The 5,000-nt window shown below is 49.7% G+C and overlaps 1 non-coding gene across 1 annotated transcript in view; it reads right to left on the bottom strand.

Moving 5' to 3' along the window:
• The window catches only part of LOC143278865 (small subunit ribosomal RNA), a 1,829-nt gene extending 1,599 nt beyond the window's left edge, over positions 1-230 (bottom strand). The window contains exon 1 of the ribosomal RNA XR_013054458.1: positions 1-230. This exon is cut by the window's left edge and continues 1,599 nt beyond it. This is a non-coding gene — a ribosomal RNA (small subunit ribosomal RNA).
• Positions 231-5,000: the final 4,770 nt, after the last annotated feature.

The following is a 5,000-nucleotide window of genomic DNA, read 5'->3' as shown; positions in this document are numbered from 1 at the left end:
CCCGACTGGCTTTGAACTAATAAAAGCGCTCTTTCCCCGAGGGGTCGGAGCTGGTCGGCATGTATTAGCTCTAGAATTACCACAGTTATCCAAGTAAATTTGGATCATCTAAGGAACCTCGACTGATTTAATGAGCCATTCGCGGTTTCACCGTACGAGGGTGTGAACTTAGACATGCATGGCTTAATCTTTGAGACAAGCATATGACTACTGGCAGGATCAACCAGAATGCAACCCGTATTCTGCGTGCCCCCGGGAGACGGTTGCAGCGCCAGTTGGGACCGCTGCTCACAGAAACGAGGGCTGAGCTCTTTCCGTGGGCGGTCCGCGGCAGCACTATCAACTGAAACCACCGGACAACAGATTCAGGGCCTGAGAGTGCAACGAATCCATCGGTCTCGGCGGGAGGCGCGCCAAGAAGAAGAAGGAGGAGGAGGAGACCAGACCGGACCGGACCGGACCCCACCCTTTCTTCCTCCTCGACACCGTCTCCCGCCCGTTTCCACGTGCCGGACGACGCCCGGTTAGAGACGGGCGCGCCCTTGACGAGATGAAGCAGGCGTTACGCTTTGGGACGCCGAAGGGGCTGGGGAGCACCAACGACCGTCAGTGAGGGAGGAGAGAAAACGCTTCTCTCGACCCGTCGTCAGCGAACGCACCGAACCTTCTACGGACCGTGAGACGCCGGCCGACAAGCCGAGCCCCGGCAAAGGAAGCCCGGCGAGGCGGCCGTGCGCGTTCACACTTGGACGCGCAGGCGGGAAGCTCGGCAGCCGGGCGGGTAGCCTGCGGGGAGCTGGTGGGCTCCCGAGACTCCCGTCCCCCGACTCGGGCCTCGCACGCCGAGCGGTCGCTAGCTTGCCAGTGCAAAAGACAGAAGCGCGGGGGCAGTAAAGCCAGGCGGACGGGTCGACCGTTGCCGGCTGTGCGCCGACCGGAGCGATCCGCCACGCCACGCCGCGTCCCCCACAACCAGGGTGTCGCATAAGGCGCTGCGAAGGTGGACCTTGATCCACATTGGGCAGAGCCTGAGTTGAGGCCCCCCAGCACGTGCCTGGGGACCAGGCGTTGAGGAGTAGGCCTTTTTTTGAGGGCCCAGAAAGTATTTTGGCAATTGTAGCGAGGTTTTGGAGTTTTATCCACAACCTTTACCTGCCTTTTTTTTCTTTTTTTCCTTTTTCTCTCTCCGAGCATGCCAAAGTTGATAGAAAACGCGGTTCGGCATGGACGGGAGCAGGCGTTGAGGAGTAGGCCTTTTTTTGAGGGCCCAGAAAGTATTTTGGCAATTTTTTACTTTTTTATCCACAACCTTTACCTGCCTTTTTTTTCTTTTTTTCCTTTTTTCTCTCTCCGAGCATGCCAAAGTTGATAGAAAACGCGGTTCGGCATGGACGGGAGCAGGCGTTGAGGAGTAGGCCTTTTTTTGAGGGCCCAGAAAGTATTTTGGCAATTTTTTACTTTTTTATCCACAACCTTTACCTGCCTTTTTTTCTCTCCGAGCATGCCAAAGTTGAGAGAAAACGCCGTTTGGCATGGACGGGAGGAGGTGTGGAGGAGTAGTCCATTTTTGAATGGCAGCGGAAAGATTTTGGCAATTGTAGCGAGGTTCTTCGGACTTTTATCCACAACCTTTACCTGCCTTTTCCTCAGCGAGCATGCCAAAGTTGAGAGAAAACGCCCTTCGCCATTGACGGGACCAGACGTTGACGACTACGTCTTTCTTTTTTTCACGGCGCCTGAACGATTTGGGCAATTCTCCACAGCGCGTTTACTTTTTATCCACAACCTTTACCTGCCTTTTCCTCAGCGAGCATGCCAAAGTTGAGAGGAAAACGCCGTTTGGCATGGACAGGAGCAGGCGTTGACGACCAGGTCTTTTTTTTGGTCTTTTTTTTTCACAGCGCCGGAAGGATTCAGGCAATTCTCCAAAGCCGGTTACTTTTATCCACAACCTTTACTGGACCTTTTTTTTCTTTTTTTCCTTTTTTCTCTCTCCGAGCATGCCAAAGTTGATAGAAAACGCGGTTCGGCATGGACGGGAGCAGGCGTTGAGGAGTAGGCCTTTTTTTGAGGGCCCAGAAAGTATTTTGGCAATTTTTTACTTTTTTATCCACAACCTTTACCTGCCTTTTTTTCTCTCCGAGCATGCCAAAGTTGAGAGAAAACGCCGTTTGGCATGGACGGGAGGAGGTGTGGAGGAGTAGTCCATTTTTGAATGGCAGCGGAAAGATTTTGGCAATTGTAGCGAGGTTCTTCGGACTTTTATCCACAACCTTTACCTGCCTTTTCCTCAGCGAGCATGCCAAAGTTGAGAGAAAACGCCCTTCGCCATTGACGGGACCAGACGTTGACGACTACGTCTTTCTTTTTTTCACGGCGCCTGAACGATTTGGGCAATTCTCCACAGCGCGTTTACTTTTTATCCACAACCTTTACCTGCCTTTTCCTCAGCGAGCATGCCAAAGTTGAGAGGAAAACGCCGTTTGGCATGGACAGGAGCAGGCGTTGACGACCAGGTCTTTTTTTTGGTCTTTTTTTTTCACAGCGCCGGAAGGATTCAGGCAATTCTCCAAAGCCGGTTACTTTTATCCACAACCTTTACTGGACCTTTTTTTTCTTTTTTTCCTTTTTTCTCTCTCCGAGCATGCCAAAGTTGATAGAAAACGCGGTTCGGCATGGACGGGAGCAGGCGTTGAGGAGTAGGCCTTTTTTTGAGGGCCCAGAAAGTATTTTGGCAATTTTTTACTTTTTTATCCACAACCTTTACCTGCCTTTTTTTCTCTCCGAGCATGCCAAAGTTGAGAGAAAACGCCGTTTGGCATGGACGGGAGGAGGTGTGGAGGAGTAGTCCATTTTTGAATGGCAGCGGAAAGATTTTGGCAATTGTAGCGAGGTTCTTCGGACTTTTATCCACAACCTTTACCTGCCTTTTCCTCAGCGAGCATGCCAAAGTTGAGAGAAAACGCCCTTCGCCATTGACGGGACCAGACGTTGACGACTACGTCTTTCTTTTTTTCACGGCGCCTGAACGATTTGGGCAATTCTCCACAGCGCGTTTACTTTTTATCCACAACCTTTACCTGCCTTTTCCTCAGCGAGCATGCCAAAGTTGAGAGGAAAACGCCGTTTGGCATGGACAGGAGCAGGCGTTGACGACCAGGTCTTTTTTTTGGTCTTTTTTTTTCACAGCGCCGGAAGGATTCAGGCAATTCTCCAAAGCCGGTTACTTTTATCCACAACCTTTACTGGACCTTTTTTTTCTTTTTTTCCTTTTTTCTCTCTCCGAGCATGCCAAAGTTGATAGAAAACGCGGTTCGGCATGGACGGGAGCAGGCGTTGAGGAGTAGGCCTTTTTTTGAGGGCCCAGAAAGTATTTTGGCAATTTTTTACTTTTTTATCCACAACCTTTACCTGCCTTTTTTTCTCTCCGAGCATGCCAAAGTTGAGAGAAAACGCCGTTTGGCATGGACGGGAGGAGGTGTGGAGGAGTAGTCCATTTTTGAATGGCAGCGGAAAGATTTTGGCAATTGTAGCGAGGTTCTTCGGACTTTTATCCACAACCTTTACCTGCCTTTTCCTCAGCGAGCATGCCAAAGTTGAGAGAAAACGCCCTTCGCCATTGACGGGACCAGACGTTGACGACTACGTCTTTCTTTTTTTCACGGCGCCTGAACGATTTGGGCAATTCTCCACAGCGCGTTTACTTTTTATCCACAACCTTTACCTGCCTTTTCCTCAGCGAGCATGCCAAAGTTGAGAGGAAAACGCCGTTTGGCATGGACAGGAGCAGGCGTTGACGACCAGGTCTTTTTTTTGGTCTTTTTTTTTCACAGCGCCGGAAGGATTCAGGCAATTCTCCAAAGCCGGTTACTTTTATCCACAACCTTTACTGGACCTTTTTTTTCTTTTTTTCCTTTTTTCTCTCTCCGAGCATGCCAAAGTTGATAGAAAACGCGGTTCGGCATGGACGGGAGCAGGCGTTGAGGAGTAGGCCTTTTTTTGAGGGCCCAGAAAGTATTTTGGCAATTTTTTACTTTTTTATCCACAACCTTTACCTGCCTTTTTTTCTCTCCGAGCATGCCAAAGTTGAGAGAAAACGCCGTTTGGCATGGACGGGAGGAGGTGTGGAGGAGTAGTCCATTTTTGAATGGCAGCGGAAAGATTTTGGCAATTGTAGCGAGGTTCTTCGGACTTTTATCCACAACCTTTACCTGCCTTTTCCTCAGCGAGCATGCCAAAGTTGAGAGAAAACGCCCTTCGCCATTGACGGGACCAGACGTTGACGACTACGTCTTTCTTTTTTTCACGGCGCCTGAACGATTTGGGCAATTCTCCACAGCGCGTTTACTTTTTATCCACAACCTTTACCTGCCTTTTCCTCAGCGAGCATGCCAAAGTTGAGAGGAAAACGCCGTTTGGCATGGACAGGAGCAGGCGTTGACGACCAGGTCTTTTTTTTGGTCTTTTTTTTTCACAGCGCCGGAAGGATTCAGGCAATTCTCCAAAGCCGGTTACTTTTATCCACAACCTTTACTGGACCTTTTTTTTTTTTTTTCCTTTTTTCTCTCTCCGAGCATGCCAAAGTTGATAGAAAACGCGGTTCGGCATGGACGGGAGCAGGCGTTGAGGAGTAGGCCTTTTTTTGAGGGCCCAGAAAGTATTTTGGCAATTTTTTACTTTTTTATCCACAACCTTTACCTGCCTTTTTTTCTCTCCGAGCATGCCAAAGTTGAGAGAAAACGCCGTTTGGCATGGACGGGAGGAGGTGTGGAGGAGTAGTCCATTTTTGAATGGCAGCGGAAAGATTTTGGCAATTGTAGCGAGGTTCTTCGGACTTTTATCCACAACCTTTACCTGCCTTTTCCTCAGCGAGCATGCCAAAGTTGAGAGAAAACGCCCTTCGCCATTGACGGGACCAGACGTTGACGACTACGTCTTTCTTTTTTTCACGGCGCCTGAACGATTTGGGCAATTCTCCACAGCGCGTTTACTTTTTATCC

Source organism: Babylonia areolata, unplaced genomic scaffold, assembly GCF_041734735.1.
Source record: "Babylonia areolata isolate BAREFJ2019XMU unplaced genomic scaffold, ASM4173473v1 tig00007629, whole genome shotgun sequence".
Taxonomy (NCBI): Eukaryota; Metazoa; Mollusca; class Gastropoda; order Neogastropoda; family Buccinidae; genus Babylonia; species Babylonia areolata.
This window is presented reverse-complemented; position numbering and strand designations above follow the sequence as displayed.